Source organism: Hyla sarda, chromosome 2 (genome assembly GCF_029499605.1).
Source record: "Hyla sarda isolate aHylSar1 chromosome 2, aHylSar1.hap1, whole genome shotgun sequence".
In the NCBI taxonomy this organism is placed as follows: Eukaryota; Metazoa; Chordata; class Amphibia; order Anura; family Hylidae; genus Hyla; species Hyla sarda.
Window position 1 is genome coordinate 100,147,074 of NC_079190.1, and position 18,468 is coordinate 100,165,541.

At 42.0% G+C, this 18,468-nt stretch overlaps 1 protein-coding gene across 3 annotated transcripts in view; it reads right to left on the reverse strand.

Annotated features, from left to right (window-relative positions):
• LOC130358833 (fidgetin-like) overlaps positions 1-18,468 on the reverse strand; it is a 107,390-nt gene that overhangs the window by 36,571 nt on the left and 52,351 nt on the right. The window contains exon 1 of one of the 3 annotated variants that reach the window (XM_056562688.1): positions 1,884-1,970. The exons of the other annotated variants lie outside the window; for them this stretch is intronic. The gene's annotated coding sequence lies outside the window, so the exon portion shown is untranslated. Of the gene's footprint in view, positions 1-1,883; positions 1,971-18,468 lie in introns of those variants that run through there. 3 annotated transcript variants of the gene reach the window in all.

The window sequence follows — 18,468 nt, forward strand, 5'->3', positions numbered from 1 at the left end:
TTTTTGTTGACAGACGAGTTCTCCTTGGGGTTACTTTGTCCCCCGCCGCACTCGACACCCGCTCTGATGTCACACTACTGGCCGGGCAGGACAGCTTTTCTGGGGCAAACTCTGCTAGTTGCGGCCACAAATGAAGTTTGGCCGCCCAGAAGTCCAGCAGAACTTCAAGGTGTGTTGGCATGGTCATGTCAACGTAGCCATGGCAGTGGAGGGCCCCTTGAGTCAGACCTGTGAGAGGATGGACGATGGCACAGATAGGCATCGGCCCACTGACTTCGTATGATGTCTCTGTAGTAGGTCAAATTGTCCTCCCTTTCAGTGGGTGTGAAAAAGGCCCCCATTTTGTGTCGGTAGCGAGGGTCCAATAAGGTGGAGAGCCAGAAGTCGAATGGTGGTCACTACACAAGCAAATGAGCATGCATCATGCCCTTTGTGCAAGTGACTCAGAGTGACACCCTGCCTCCATCTCCACTGCGTACTGCCACGGTGTGTCTGGGTCCTCTGTCTCGACTTCCTCGTAACCCACTAGCTCCTCTAGCTACCTCTTGCTCCTCTTGTCAGATGACTAGAAAAACTGCCCATCTCGCGAAACCTAAACTGTGCTCCACTGTACCCCTCCCCCTCCTCCTCCAGTTCTGCCCTCACAGGGCTCCTGTGGCTGTGAGGTGTAGGCTCCACGTCTCCAGTGCCCTGATCAGCCATCGTTTCCAACACGTGTTGTAGTAGCTGAAGCAGTGGAATGACGTAATTCATTCCGTAATCCTGGCAACTGACTAATAATGTAGCTTCCTAAAAGGGCCTGAGCAAACGGCAGGTGTCACGTTTGAGCTGCCACTGGTTGACATTAAAGTTACACAGGGGAGTCCCCCTATCTTCTTGGATCATCAAGAAATCGGAGATGGCTTTTCTCTGTTCGTATAGGCGGCCCAACATATGTAGGGTGGAATTCCAACATGTGAAAACTTCGCAAATTAGACTATGTTGGGGTATACCGTTCTGATGCTGCAGCTCAAGGAGGGTGTGCTTTGCGGTGTACGAGTGCATGCAAACCTGCTACCCTCTTCTCCTGATAATGATGAAGACCCTTCTGCACCCGGCTCCCAAGTGCGATCGGCTTCATCATCGCATTGTGTCTGCATGTCACTGATCTCCTCCTCAGGTTCCTCAACAGTGTCTGCTTCAGGAGCCTGAACGCTCGCAACACCACATCCTCATCACTACTTGCCCACCTAGCGGAAGAAGCGGCAGATGTCTCCTCCACTTCTTGGCTGGGCAGTAGCTGCTGACTGTTCTCTTGTAGATCGTCCTCACTAAATAGTGGAGCTGAACCAACATAATAAGATACTTCTGTGGGGGAGGGAACAGCATAGGACAGAGGCAATGGGAGGACAGGGACTGCTCCCGGGCCATGCCAAATGAGGGTTGTGTCTGAGGAACCCACCGACTGTTGACTAGTGGTGTCAGATGTCACTTGTGATGAAGTGGATGACCGTGTTAACCAATCGATGACGGCAGATGGGTTGCTGGTCTAGACATGACTGCTAGATGATACCGGGAGCTCAGGCCTCTCGCTGCGACTCCTGCTGCCACTCGCCCCTATTGTGCTGCAACCTCTGCCTGATGAATTTAGGCCTCTGTCACTCCTCTGTGCATGTCCTGGCACTTCTCTGCCTGACGTACTTTGTGCATATATGAGAGGAATATAATACGCTCCACTACGTTTGAAACAGTATTTGTCTACAACACCAGCAGGTGTGTACTTTTGGCTGGCCTTTCACAGTATCTAGGCCCTTAAGACTTCAACAGGAACAAAATGATACATGATAGATGTATGCACAGGTTACACTTAATAGAGGACAATATGCTTTTAGTGCTCTGCTTACCCTAACTGGCTGGCTACTATTAGCTCTTCAGTTGTTGTACACACCAGTGCTGCAGCATACAGTCGCTGTGTACCACACCAAAAATTGCACTCACTCTCTCAATCTCGCTCCCTTCCCTATCAGTGCTTCTAGCATAGATTTGGGCTTGAGGTGAATCGCTGCTGTAAAAAAGTTTTCTGTGCAACACACTGCTCTCTGTCCCTCTCTGCAATAGAATGTTCATGTGACTGGGAGGTGAATCGCTCTGCAGTAAGAGTGCTTTTCTGTGCAACACACCCTGCTCTCTGTCCCTCTCTCTCTGCAACAGAATGCTGATGTGACTGGGAGGTGAATCGCTGCTGTAAAAAAAAAAATTCTGTGCGACACACACTGCTGTCTGTCGATCTCCAATAAAAGGCTGAAGTGACTGGCCGCAAGATGGCTGCCGATAATATAGGGCTGTGACATCACAGGGGTGGCAAGCTGCTGCACGCGATTCTCAAACCTAATTATTCATCATAACAGCTTGTAAGGTTCTGTTTAATAAAGTGAAATACAAATCTAGAAAATTTACTAAACATAAAAGGCGCAAATATTAGCTTTTGATATATTAGACAGTAAATAATGTATGAAATCAGTTTTGTTTTCTAAAGTCTATGGATGTATGAGCCTGGAGTACACGGATAGATGGAGACTAGGAGTAGCAATCATTGATCCTTTACTATTTTGGTCATGCTCTGAAATTGGTCGAGGTTTCCAAGGTTTCCCAGTCTAACGTCAAGTGGTATTCCAATGATTCTCCCTGGAAGAGAAGTTTTGTGTCAATGGGGGCCTTATGGACCCCATCAAGGGATTAGCTGGTTGTAACTTTGCAGCTACACTGGGACATGGCTGTAAAAGTCAGAGTGAAGGAGATGAGGAATGTCCTACATTTAAGAAACTAGTATAGCTGGAATGCAGAATATGTACATAACATATGGTAAATTCCTTTACTACTTCCACATAGCCGCTTCTACGCTATCTGCCTGGTGACCCCTACAGGCCCCTATTATAACAACAAATGGAAAGATCTGCCCAGAGTGATGGCTTCATGTTCTCATCTAGTTTACGATCTGGAAAGGAGAGAGTCTGCAACTATCAATGACCTTACACATTTCGGACAGCTCGGCTTGCCTCTGTTTGTAAATGTAATATTCATTCTAACTATAAAAGGGTACATCTGGACTGAGCTAGAACAATACGCAGAAGATTAACCATGTAATCACTTCAAATTATGCTATCTTGGATGGTCAGGACCCAATTTTTTTTGTATTAGAATGAGGTATAGTAACTAACAAAGAAATAGTGTAATAATGGAGCAAAAAGGAGACAGTAACCATCGGTCCCAAAGCAAATTATTTTATTGATATTCCAAACCGCAAAATGCAGTGGCCCATGATTATTTTTCCAGTGTAATACTTAGAAAACATAAACATTGACTAGGCTGACCATTGTCTGTAAATTATGCATGAATGATCATTTGCTATGGCCCATATCACAGATAGGGGTACAGGATGCGTTTCGACATGTCTGCCTTCCTGAGGCTGACAGCTGAGGAAGGCAGGCAGCTGAGGAAGGCAGGCAGCTGAGGAAGGCAGGCAGCTGAGGAAGGCAGACATGCCGAAACGCATCCTGTACCCCTATCTGTGATATGGACCATTAAACCCACAACTTTAAGAATCATTGGTGAGTGCTGACTGCCATTCTTCTCCTATGCAGTTTTTCTTACACCACTTGCACCGCCATATTCATCTACTACTACTACATTTGCTATGGCCAACAGCAGCAAAAATTTTGGATTTTTGTGGTCAATTGCAGCTGAAGGAATAAGTGTTTGGCATTAGCTCATATTTGGCCTATCATTTGACACTGTGTACAAGATCACTTTTTTTTTAAATGTTTTTTTATTATTATTATTATTATATATATTTTTTTTTTAAACAACAGTGATCTGGTTTAGTCTGTCATGTTTTTCTCCTGATCTTTTGAACTTTTTCTGATCCAATAGGACTTTCATAGGCCATGTTTGTTTGGCTAGCCTAAGGCTACTCAAGATTGCTCACAGTGGCTCATGCTATATGATAATAATAATTCTTTATTTTTTCAGCGCACACAGATTCCGCAGTGCTGTACACTGTTCACTTAAATTGATCCCTGTCCCCATTGTGGCTCACATTGTAAATTCACCTATCAGTTTATTTTGGAGTGTGGGAGAAAACCACAAAACCCGGAGGAAACCACAGGTGTCCCTGGGGGGATTCGAACCTAGGACCCCAGCGCTGCCTATGACACATTTCGCACATCTTTAGACTTGTCTGGCCTTTTAGAACAATTATTGGTTGGCATTATTTGCAAAATTATTCTACACCAAAATTTTGGCACAATTTTGGTGTACTTTTTGCATTCAAGCAATGCTTCCTTGCAGTTAAGCTATGTCCTCTTGAGGTGCAAAAAGCGTCTAAACCACATAATAAATGCGGCAAATATGCATGTAAAATGAGAAGTGCCAAACTGCACCACAATGCTCTAAATCTGGTCTCATTTCGCAACAATGTCTAGGCACAAACACATGAGTAAATCTGACCTATTGTATTTTGCATTCTAAGCAGCTTTCAATTGAAGACCTCACTATATGGGTCAAACCTAGATGATATCTTCCAAGTCAAAAATTAAAATTGTATTCCTCCTATGCCCTTCTCATTCCACTCAGCCAAGAATGTTCTTTTATTCTTTTAACTACTCTGTATGAAGAAGTCTAAGATGATTGGTGCAAATCTATCTGCCTACCTACCTACCTACCTTCCTGGTTTAGTAGCTAGAAGTAATAATAAGATTAAACACACTTTTCCATTCAATTGGAGGAAATATTTCAGAATTCCATCAGGGAATTGAGTGTAAAAGTATGGGGTGACTCTGTCTGTAATTAATTCCAGATTTAAAAAAAAAATTACTCCTATTTGCTTTTCTCCCCTAAAATGTTATTTAAGGCTCTCATTATCATGAATGTTTTATTTCCTTCCTTTCCAGGAGAATAAATATAAACCAAATCCATCTAGGACCTTTTTAAGTAAGAAATGTAAAATACTAGTCACATCTTCAGACCCTACATTGTGTATTCCAAACCTTTCATCCAGCATCTAATATCCTGGCAATTTGGATATGGCAATTCTTTCACTTATTGTTACTAAATCAGCATAGGCCTGATAACATGTTCTATGGAAAATTGAAAGAGGAAAACCATTTTATTAGCAGCGAGGACAAGGAAAGTTCTATTTTGTGCAGTAATCTAAGGGACACATGTGCCACCTATATTGTATCATCTGTCTTACCAGAGCATAATATTCTCCCCCCAGAAAACTGGCCCAGAAGGAATTAAGGGGAGTAATAAACAGTTCTTCTATTATATCCATGCATCATTGTGCTAGGTCTTCTTGATAATATGCTGGAATGAAACTGACCTTGAAGAGGGGAACACAACACTGATGAAGACATTCAATTCATTCTTTCATCAGTGTACAAGAGGATTACACACAGTGGAAATATTAAAAGTTAAAACAGTGATATTCTCATGGCAGGGAACAACAAGATTCTGCTGATATCTACATCTGGCCGTACATGTTAAGGGTGTATTCCAGAACTAGAAAATTGTGCACTAAGAAGAACAAACAAACCATACTCACATGTCCCAATCTCTTGCGTCATCTGGTCTGACAGCTCCAGGTCCCCACTGCTTCCTTCTTCCTGTGACACATTGTCTCTGTTGTAAATGCCTGCTCTACCAATAACTGGCTGCTGACCCGTCTGTACCACAGGAAGAAGAAAGCAGCAGGGACCAGAAGCTGTGGGGGATCAGGACACTTGAGTAAGGTTTGTTGGTTTATTTGTAATGCACTCTAAATCTATTTTCATACAAGTTTATTGCGCCCACATACCCCTTTCAAGTCTGCCCAACCAATCCGCTAATTTTGGCAGGTTCTGCTGATGTGTATTTGGTCTTCCAACTCACCTTTGACATCAGATAATGGGCAAGGGAAAATGTTTGGGAATGTATTACTTAAAGGGGTACTCCGGTGGAAAACTTTTTTCTTTAAAATCAACTGATGCCAGAAAGGTAAACAGATTAGTAATTTACTTCTATTAAAAAATCTTTACCCTTCCAGTACTTTTAAGTAGCTGTATGCCACAGAGGAAATTCTTTTCTTTTTGAATTTCTTTTTTATCTTGTCCACAGGGCTCTCTGCTGACACCTGATGCCCGTATCAGGAACTGTCAAGAGCAGCATAGGTTTGCTATGGGGATTTTCTCCTGCTCTGGACAGTTCCTGATACGGGCATCAAGTGTCAGCAGAGAGCACTGTGGACAAGACAAAAAATTAATTCAAAAAGAAAAGAACTTCCTCTGTATCATACAGGTGCTAAAAACTACTGGAATGGTAAAGATTGTTTAATAGAAGTAATTTACATATCTGTTCAACTTTTTGGCACCAGTTGATTAAAAAAAAAAAAATTCCACCGGAGTACCCATTTAAACATGCCTGATCGCTTTGTTCTGTGGGAGATAACCGGCCCTAGAGGTGTCCGGCTGTGTCTAACCTCCCTCTCTGCTTATAACCTGCTTATAATGAAGTACTAGCACTTTTTGGATAAAATTGGCAAAAGTACACATGATGCATGCGCAGGCAAAGGGCGAGAAATAACGATTTACACAGACAATAATAAATCATCCCATAATCTTTATTATAATTCTGACAAAAGCTTTAAAATGACACATAAATATATACATAGGTTTGTAATTAATGTAATTCTCCATCAATATGCCATCATAATAATATATTATTATACTTGACATGACACGTCACATCATATATTATTATGTTGTTATAGTACACGTCCAGCATGCCCTAAATTAGGATGTTTTAAGAATTCTGGAATTTACAGTCAATCCTTGATCTAAATAGAGGATGGAAATGCTGAAAGGCAAATATAGCTTGTGACTTCACCTTTCATCCAGTGCTTAAATGGATATATCTATTAGAAGTCACTCTATTCACCTTGTTCAGCTTTATCTATGGTATATCACATCTGTGATCATTGGCTGCTAAGGTTTACTTTACATTACCTAATCATTAGCTACAGACTAGACATGGGATAGATACACAGGATAGTCATTTTGATGGAGTTTTCATATACTGATAAGAGTATCCATAGGAATGTTAGGCCTGTGTATATTGGTGCTGTTTTTAAGCACAGTGTCAATCAAAAATAGATCTGGACAAAAAGAAATAAAAAATAAAGAAGGGAAGTAGAATACCTTACTTTATACCTACTCTCAATTGAGAATCCACTCCTGACTTTTGTTAGGTAAGAAAACACTATCCAGCTTTCTACAGACATTCAATGGTATACACAGCCTCTCACTATAACTACATCTTCAATGTACTTCTGCTTTCTATAAAGTATTCATGACAAATGGCATTATAAGTCCAACCTAAAAAGAATGGGACTGTGGGGCAGGCCTCTGCACAGCCAATGGCCAGAATGTCTAGTGTGCAGAAGGGAGAACGGACAGCAGCAGCAAACCAACACTGTAGCCGTTCTATCACAGGATTAGTGGGGAGCCGCAGTCACACCCCCAAGGATCAATAAGTGATGGCGTTCTCCTAGTGGTATATATATATATAGATGGATAGATAGAAAAAAAGAAGGCTGAAGCAGCACTCTCAAAAAAGAGCAAGTAAATCTGTGGGTGGGTGTTGGTCCTGGGCCCAAAAATTTGCAGAACGAATAAAATGGCTGCAGCACACCGGAGTATCCAAAAGTGCAAAAAAGTGTTTTATTCCAGCTAAACATAAGACAACGTTTCTGTGGTCTCACACCACCTTTCTCAAGTCCAAGGAATAAAACACTTTTTTGCACTTTTGGATACTCCGGTGTGCTGCAGCCATTTTATTCATTCTATATATATCTCAATGTTTGTGTGTGTATGTATGTATGCTCCAGCATCACGTCCAAACGGCTAAATATATTAACATGAAACTTGGCACACATGTTACTTATATGTCAACAACAAACATAGGATAGGTGATTTAACCCTTACTCACCCCCATTTGCCAGGGGCGGGGTTTATGTTTAAAGTCCCATACAAGTCAATGGGAAATATATGTTAATGCTTAACTTCCAAACGGCTGGAGATATTTCGATAATACTTGCTCACATGTTACTTTTATGTCCACTTAAAATATAGGATAGTTAATTTAACCCTTAACTACCCCCATTTGTGAGGGTCGCATTCTGACACATTCACCAGGAGATGCAGAGCGGAGCTTGTGGAGTAAGGTACCCAAAGTTCCATATACTTTTATGGGACTTGAAACAAAAACCCCATCCTTCACATATGGAGGTAAGTTAGGGGTTAATTTAACTATCATATATTTTTATTTGACATATCAGTATGGACATGACATATGGAAGTTATGCTGGAACATACATTTCCCACAGATTTGCACTGGACTTTAAACAAAAACCCCGACCCTCAGGGGTAGGTTAGGGTGAAATTAACTGTCCTGTATTTTTTATTGGACATATAAGTAAAACCGCCAAAAAGAAAGGAGATATGCTCATGAATGTATAGGGTCCTGTGGTAAACACTCTAACTATAGAACCAAAAAAAGGAAAAACCACTTGAAAACGGACCATATGTAAAATAAAATAAATTTTATTTAGGATAATTCAAAAACATATAAAATACACACACAGCGTGGAAAAACAAAGGTGGGAACCAGGGAGTAGGGGGAGACAAGGAAGGGGGTAAAGAAATAGTCCAGGTGTGCTAAGCAATGGTGCAAAAAGACAAGTATATCAAAGTGAAATTGAAGAAATCATAAACACATAAGGCACATATAAGGGCCACATTGCCTCATTAATAAATAAATGTGCACTTGTCAGTTGCAGTACAAATCACATGAATAAAGTGCCAAAAGCGTATAAGATAGATGGATAAGACCAATATATTTAAAAAGCACACAAAAGCGGATCGCAATTAAAACCACATGTAATGGTGGCGTGAATCAATGGAACTCCCTCCGCTCCCCAGTTACCCACCAGACCTCCAACGCGTTTCACCGAGCGGGGCTTTGTCCAGGAGCCCCGCTGGGTGAAACGCGTTGGAGGTCTGGTGGGTAACTGGGGAGCGGAGGGAGTTCCATTGATTCACGCCACCATTACATGTGGTTTTAATTGCGATCCGCTTTTGTGTGCTTTTTAAATATATTGGTCTTATCCATCTATCTTATACGCTTTTGGCACTTTATTCATGTGATTTGTACTGCAACTGACAAGTGCACATTTATTTATTAATGAGGCAATGTGGCCCTTATATGTGCCTTATGTGTATATGATTTCTTCAATTTCACTTTGATATACTTGTCTCTTTGCACCATTGCTTAGCACACCTGAACCATTTCTTTACCCCTTCCTTGTCTCCCCCTGCTCCCTGGTTCCCACCTTTGTTTGTCCACGCTGTGTGTGTATTTTATATGTTTTTGAATTACCCTAAATAAAATTTATTTTACTTTACATATGGTCCGTTTTCAAGTGGTTTTTCCTTTTTTTGGTTCTATGGACATATAAGTAAGTAACATGTGACCGAGTATTATCGAAAGCCACACCCTCCCCACATTCCATGCCCCATCTTGCAAATACATGCCCACCCTTTAAGCCACACCCCTTTTATTGTCATTTTACAATATCTTCATCACAACCCCGCCCCACCTGAGGACAGTATATGAGGCTTAGAAATGAGGACGGGATATGAAGTTGGGATATTGGGATGGGATATGGCGACGGGATATGGGAACCGGATATGGTGACAGGATTTTGGGAGGGGATATGAGGTCTGGATATAAGGTCTAATATGGTTACGGGATATGGGGATGGGATATAGGGTGGGATATGAGGTCTGCATATAAGGTCGGATATGGGGATGGGATATGAGGACGGGATAAAGGATGGGATAGGAGGACGGAATATGGGGACGAGATGTGTGTAGGGGCTATGAGGAGGGCATATGAGGTCGGGATATTAGGATGAGATATGAGGTTGGGCTATGAGGAGGGGATATGAGGTTGGGATATGAAGAGGGGATATGAGGTTGGGACATGAGGAGGGGATATGGGGGTCAGGATTTGAGGACGGGATATTTCCTACCTACCTAATCCCCCAGGCAGTGCCGGGTACTCAGCTAGTATATATATCACATCTTGGGATGAGAACCTCTCTATAATAATGGTCATGGCTTCACTTTCTTTCACCTTGGGGCAAAATTTCAGTTTATTGCCCAACCTTCTTATGTAAATGCAACCCATTCCCTTTGGTCAGTAAGTCCTGATCTCTTGCTGTAATATGTGATGAGGCATTTAAAACACATACACTATATATCTCTGCCATCCCTGGGTTAGGCTGTCACAGAGGAACAGTGGAGGCTTAAACCTTGTAATGAGACAGGGAGGTGAAGTAATCAGTTCCTTGTCACCAAAATCACCATGCGCTGCGCTCAGTTTGACTGATGTGTTCTCAGATGTGGAAGTCGACTCCTCAGTATTCAGGAGGTTATGTCATACAATATCATATATTTTCCTGCATCACAGTTGGGCAGGATGATTACAGGGTGAAGAAAATTTCTGATAACAATGGTCAGTACCCATGAGATTGCGGGATTGTCACTTCATCTGTATACAAAGAAATGCAGAGAAGACAAAGGCAAATCTCTGAAATGGTCCTGTGTGTCATAATAGGCCAAACATCAAAGTCCTGCTCCCAAAAACAAACCGAAAACTTGGTTACTGACTACTGGGATTCGAAACAGAATATTTTTTTTTTACATTTTTTTTTTTTTTTTTTTGAGGGGAGGGGGGCAGTAAATTAACAAAACTTGTTTTGTTCACATGATCTGTGTAGAAATAACAGCAGAGTTTATGATGATTTCATATTGTACCTGCGATTCCTGGCTGGCGCCCCAGCTCTCCCCATGCAAGGAGTGGGCACTGCGTAGTAAACGGAGCTGTGCCAACCACCACACAAAGTGGTGGTAGATACACCTCCTCCATGCATCGATACCGCCTCTTACATGCCGAAGATACCGTGCTCAAGTATCACCTGCTATCTTGTAGAGATGCATGGAGGTAGTGTGTCAGTCACTGGTGCTCAACACATCTCCGTCCACGAAGTGCTGGCCACTCCATGCAAGGGGAGAGCTAGGGCTCCAGGCAGGAGACTTGGGGGGTCCCAGAGCTTGGAACCTCCCCCCCCCCCCCCCCTAGAAGTTGTAGTTTCCCAACAGCTGGAAAATCATTTTTTTTTGGGGGGGGGGGGGGGGGGGGGGAAATGCCGATCTAACATGTATTGCCAACTTTAGAGAGAGAAAGATGCAGCAAAACAGAAAACTGATCTCCGCTACTGAAGCTACATTCGATGTTTGTTAAAGGAAATCTGTCATCAGTATCACCTGCACTAACCTGTCATACAGGCTTGTAGTGCGGGTGATACTGATCAAAATGATACTTACAATGTCCTGAATGGCCCAGCCGTTGCGCCGTTATAGCATGGGCGGAGATAGGACCAGAGCTCAGGGCACCCCACGTGATCTTCTGCCAGGCGGGCGCTCCGCCCAGCTCATCAATGTGCCTGGACTCCCTCCCTGCTCTCGCAGCAAGTTTTCGCCACAGCGCATGCGCCGCTTCCAGAGTACACCCGGAAGCGGTGTCAGTTTCAGCCTCATTCCCGCGGCCAGCAGTGAAGTGTGAGGATGCACGAAGGCATGAGGGTGAATAAGACTCAAACTGACACCACTTCCGGGTGTACTCTGGAAGCGGCGCATGCGCCGTGGCGAAAATCTGCTGCAAGAGGAGGGAGGCAATGCATATTGATGAGCCAGGTGGAGCGCCTGCCCGGCAGAAAATCACTCTGCCTGTGCCCGAGGGACCTCGTTTACATAAAAAGAAAAACAGTGATAACTGCGCAATGGCTGGGCCATTCAGGACATTGTAAGTATCATTTTGATCAGTATCACCTGCACTACAAGCCTGTATATCAGGTTAGTGCGGGTGATACTGATGACAGATTTCCTTTAATACATATTTGTAATTAATCTAAATATACAAAGTGAAATAACTGCGGAGACAAAAATTTTTTCTCTGTTGCAATTTACTCTTCATCTGGACACTAAGTCACCAATGGTTATGAGGTGGTCAAATGAATCACTGCCAGACATTGACTGGTAGATGGCAATGAAAGGGCACAAAGTCAAATATTAATGCACCAACCAGCACACAACTGACCATATGTGAAAATCCCTAAACCTGAAAAAATGCAAACCACCACCAGACACAAGAAGGACACATGCTCAGACTCTATGTGGAATGTCAAAAATGCCAATTATCTAAAACGTAACTATACCCATCCGTGTTTATGCCTCTGGCACTGACAAAACAGGCCAACCTGCATTACTTTTATTGTGCATCTTGTCAACAATAAAACATCTTGAATCTTGCGAACAATGGAAACACTGGAACAAATGCAGGTACGGCCTTTTAGAACCTGCAAAATGTTATACTCAGACAGCAACAGATTGAATAAAAGAATGTAATAATACAATACATAGATAAATGTACAATACAAGACAAAAATCATATTTTTATGATGGTGTTATGAAGGGATCACCTCTTTAGATGTATGTACTGTCTACTTTAACCACTTTTCTCCTATAAGCACAAGTGTCTCAGCAGCAGGGGATACAGGTGACTACAGGTGACACCCCCCCCCCCCCCCCCATTCTCAGATTTTAATTTTGACCATGCATGTGCTAGGTGTCCTACTTCCATGTACATTGTATATTATCAATATGGTTAAAAGCTTGGGAGGTCAATGGATAATGTTAAAGAGTTTCACTATAAATCAGTTCAACTGTACCCATCGCTTAAACAAATAAATAAATAAAAAGTTTTTACATGTCCTAAAAAAATGCTGAATGTTTTGATAGGTCAGGGGTCTGGGTGTTCAGACAGAAGTGTACAGTGGAGTGCTTGTCTGCCCGCAGCTGAGACAATCTTATAGACTTGGACTGTAAGGATGTAACGAGGCACAGACCCTGACTGATCAAAACTTTCGACAGTGTTCATATAAAAATGATAACAAAAATATTAATAATAATTTTTTTATGTAGTGTACACAGATTCCGCAGCACTGCAGACTCAAATTGGCACTGTCCTCATTGGCTTTCACAATCTAAATTGCCTTTTGGAGTTTGGGAAGGAACCGGAGAACCTGGAGGAAACCCCCGCAAACATGGGGAGAACATACAAACTCCTTGTAGATGTTGTCTTTGGTGGGATTTAAACCTAGAAACCCAATGTTGCATGACTACAAGAGGCTCCTCACAGAGTTTGTTATCATGTATTTATTACATTTTATTATTAAAAAAATTATCTTTATAACAAACCTTACTCAACAAAACAAAAACACAAAAATACCAAGACAGAAACAAAAATAAAAAAAAAGACAAAGACTGCCACAGGTAATTCAGGGCTGCCAAAAAATGAGAGACTCTCCGCTATTAAACCATGAAACTTGAGTCACATAACCCTCTCAAGCAGGTTTGGTAAGGCAGAAGCTTGGGCCAAATATTTTAGAAAGTGTTTATAAAACTTTTACCTTGATAAGAACAAAAACATTCTGTGTGAGACGCAGACCAGGCTGCTGAAAATGGGTTTCTGGGCAAATCTCATAATTTAGTCTTGCAGAATGAGTATTGTATTTGTGTCCTATGTATTAGCCAACTTTGAGAGGTTTTTCAAGTTTTTCATGCTGTTCTGATGTTCCTGACAAAAACGATTTAAGAACTGTCGATCATGAAGCAGAAAACATTTTGTTTCGGCAACGGACAGTACGCCAACACATAACTGCTGTAAGTGCTCTCGTCTCCTTCAAAGGGAGAAAGAGGGTAATTATGTCGGCACAGGTCTACCTTCTAGGAGGAGTGAAGGGTTAATTGTAGGGCTGTAGAGCTGTCACGTACAATGCCTCAATAAACTGCAACTTTCAATTTTTGTAACAATGGAAATAATATAGATATACAGTATGTATCCTTCCAAATATAATCTATGTCAGTACATACAAAAGGCACTCAATAAACAGAGAACATACTCTTCTATACCGTATCCGTACAGTCTATTATACTCCAGGTACAATGACCTAATCACACTTTTACAGTGACTTTCTCCAGCTTCTCCTTCCCAGCCATCAGATCTTCACTTATATGCCGCCTGAGGCTAGTTCATCCACGTAATCTCCATCATACCTAATAAGATGCGTTCTTTATATGCTCTTTTCTTACTCAGCCTGAAGCAAGCAATGGCTGCTCCTGTTTATCTAAAGCAGTGCTTCCCAACCGGGTGCTTCCAGCTGTTGCAAAACTACATCTCCCAGCATGCCCGGACAGCCGAAGGCTGTCCGGGCATGCTGGGAGATGTAGTTTTACAAAAGCTGGGGGCATCCTGGTTGGGAAACACTGATCTAAAAACTATTTGTGCATAACCAAGTATGTCTGAACACAATAGACCTTCTATAAAATTGCCATGAAAAATGGAAATGTTGCCCCAAAGTAGCCTTCATTGCCACAAAGGAAAGTTTGGACAATTAGATGATATGAACCACATCCATACATGGAAAGGAGTCCTACATCCCTGTATTGTTCTTCTTCCCGATGGATCTGATCACTCCCTTGTTTCCTCTCTAAACTGTGACCCTGCTGACCACACATTCCCACAATCCCCCCTCGCTTTCATACACAATAGATCCTAATGAGGCAAAACTACAACTCCCAGCTGACGGATCGACTTTAAATGAGCACTGTCAGATGCAAAACCTTTTGATATGTTGTAAAGCATGCAAAACCAGGTTTTGCAATTGCTTTCATTAGAAAATTTCCAGTATTTCATACTGAAAAAGCCAGTCAAACAACTGCCCCCCTGTCTGCTTGGACACATACTAGTCCTGCTGTGTCCATGAGTCATCACCTAAATCATGGACACACTTCCTTGACTGACAGCTGGAGGAAAAATCTTCCCACTGTCAGCTTGTGTCCCGCTACTGTCAGTGAGGACAAGCTGGGAGTTGTAGTTTTGCTAATGCTAGGAGAGATGTGAGCAGACAGAATACTGAGGGAGGGGGCGGAGACCTGCACAGTGAGGCCACCCCCCCTCCCTTTGAGAGGAATTCAGACTAGTGAGGTAAATTAAAAGTGTAATAAAAAAAAAAAATAAAGGTGCTAGACACATAAAAAATTAGATGTATATGGTCAGAATTAGGTACTGAGTGATATATATAAAAAAATGTTTTTTTCTTGCATCTGACGGGTACACTTTAAACTCAATCGTTTTTCATTTGTTTAAAGCCTATATCAGGTCATATGGCTCCCTAATTGCTGTATATGACACAGGGCCTTATAAAAGCACGTTCTGCTACAAAATTTCACTCTTTCACTTTCACTTTTTGGTAAAAAAAAATATATGTTTTAGCTAAATAGAACACGGCAAAGTATTTGATAAAGTTATGTCAATTGAAGATTGTGCTTGTGAAAATGAGAAACACTGTTTAGATTAATAGAAAATGTTACTAGCATAAGTAGTTTATAATTTATAAAATAAGACCAAATTCCTATTTTTAAAGGGCAACTTTATCTTTGTCTTTAATTTGTCTTTAATCTGAGAAAAACAAACTAAACATGATAATAAACCTGTCTAAAAAGTTTATCAGCATAACACACACCCACTGTTATCTTAATATGGAAGTCAAATTGAGTAAGATAAAAATAAGAAATGTAAAGAACAATGGCGAATTTGGAATAAGACAAAATGCGCCAATTTGCACCATGAAGATTAAGGAAATGCCTAGTCGCAAACAGAATAGTAAATGCCGGCCACAATTCTCTAGCATGTCATAACATACTCACTCACCCTAAAGCATGAAAAACAGGAAGGCTGAAGATTCGTATCATACTGCATGCTATTTACATTTTTATTAAAGAAGATCTCCGGGATTGAAAAACTTATCCCCTATCCTAAATCTAGGGGATAAGTGTCAGATCATGAGGAATCCGACCACTGGGATGCCCCACAATCTCCTGCCCAGTGGCCCGCATCTCCTCCTGAATGGGGTGTCAACCAATGCACAAACCGATGGCTGACCGGCCCCCTCAATGCATCTCTATGGGAGAGCCGAAGCGCTGCACTCGGGGAATCTCCCGCGCTCCCATAGAGCTGCATGGAGGGGGCGCATGAAGCAATGGCCAACACACTCCATTTAGAAGGAGACCTGGGGCACCATAAAGGAGATCGCGGGGGGGATTCTAACTGCTGGCACTTATCCCCAAGCCTTAGGGTAGGCGATATACATTTTTTGTTGCATTTAACCCCTTAAGGACCCGGCCATTTTTTGCACATATGACCACTGTCACTTTAAGCATTAATAACTCTGGGATGCTTTTTCATTCTGATTCCGAGATCGTTTTTTCTTGAAATATTCTACTTTATGTTAGTGGTAAAACTGTTGACGATACTTGCATCATTTCTTGGTGAAAAATTCAAAAATGTGATGAAAAAATTTCAAATTTAGCATTTTTTTTATCTTTGAAACTCTCTGCTTATAAGGAAAATGGATATTCCAAATAAATTATATATTGATTCACATATACAATATGTCTACTTTATGTTTGCATCATAAAGTTGACATGCTTTTACTTTTGGAAGACACAGAATGTAATAAGGGGTGCAGTGAGTATTTACACCCCACTGGCGTTTGATAGATCATTGGAGCAGTGGGCTGTGCAAATGAAAAATTACATTTTTCATTTTCACGGACCACTGTTCCAAAAATCTGTCAGACACCAGTGGGGTGTAAATGCTCACTGTACCCCTTATTACATTCTGTGAGGGGTGTCGTTTCCAAAATGGGGGGTCACGTTGGGGGGGGGGCACTGTTCTGGCACTATGGGGGCTTTGTAAACACACGTGGCCTTCAAGTTCAGACACATTCTCTCTCCAAAATCCCAATGGCCCTCCTTCTCTTCTGAACATTGTAGTGCACCCACAGAGCACTTTACATCCTTATATGGGGTATGTTCTTACTCAGAACAAATGGGGTTACAAATTTTGGGGGGCTTTTTTCCTATTCTCCCTTGTGAAAATGAAAAATTTAGGGTAACACCAGCATTTTAGTGGAAAAATTCATCAAACACCTGTGGGGTGTTAAGGCTCATTATGCCCCTTGTCACGTTCCGTGTGGGGTGTAGTTTCCAAAATGGGGCACATGTAGATATTTATTGTTTTGCATTTATGTCAAAACCACTGTAAAATCAGCCACCCCTGTGCAAATCACCAATTTAGACCTCAAATATGCATGGTGCGCTCTCACTCCTGAGCCTTGTTGTGCACCCGCAGATCACTTTACACACACAAACGGGGTATTTCCGTACTCAGGAGAAATTGCGTTACAAATTTTGGGGGTCTTTTTTTTTTTCCTTTTACCGCTTGTGAAAATTAAAAGTATGGGGCAACACCAACATGTTAGTGTAAAAAATAGAATTTTTTTACACTAACATGCTGGTGTAGACCCCAACTTTATCTTTTCATAAGGGGTAGAAGGAAAAAAAGCCCCCAAAATTTGTAACGCAATTTCTCCTGAGTATGGAAATACCCAAACTATTTCCTTGAAATACGACAGGGCTCCAAAGCAAGAGAGCACCCTGTGCATTTGAGGCCTATTTTGGGGATTTGCATCCGCCACCAAAATACCCAACCGCAGGGTTTCCCAAAGAGGGTGTCTCCAGCTGTTGCAAAACTCCCAGCATGCCATGACAGTCAGTGGCTGTCCCGCAATACTGGGAGTTGTTGTTTTTTAACAGCTGGAGGCTCCGTTTTGGAAACAGTGCCGTACAAGACGTTTTTTTTATTGGGGGGGAGGGGGTAACTGTGTAGGGGTATATGTATATGTAGTGTTTTAACTTTTTATTTTGTGTAGTGTAGTGTCTTTAGGGTACATTCACACAGTCGGGTTTACAGTGAGTTTCTCGTTGGGAGTTTGAGCTGCGTTGGAAAATCTGCCGAATCCCAAACTTGCAACAGAAAGCTTGCTGTAAACCCACCCATGTGAATGTACCCTGAACATTGACATGGGGGGCAAACCTCCAGCTGTTGCAAAAGTACAACTCCCAGCATGCACTGACAGACCATACATGCTGGGAGTTGTAGTTATGCAACAGCTGGAGGCACATTGGTTGCGCAACACTGAGAGTTTGTTACTTAACTCAGTGTTTTGCAACCAGTGTGCCTCCAGCTGTTGCAAAACTAGAACTCCGAGCATGTACAGTCTCTCAGTGCATGCTGGGAGTTGCATTTTTAACACAGCTGGAGGCATACTGGTTGTGAAACACTGAGTTAGGACACAAACTCTGTTTCCTAACCAGTGTGCCTCCAGCTGTTGCAAAACTGCAGCACTCAGCATGCATTGACAGTCGA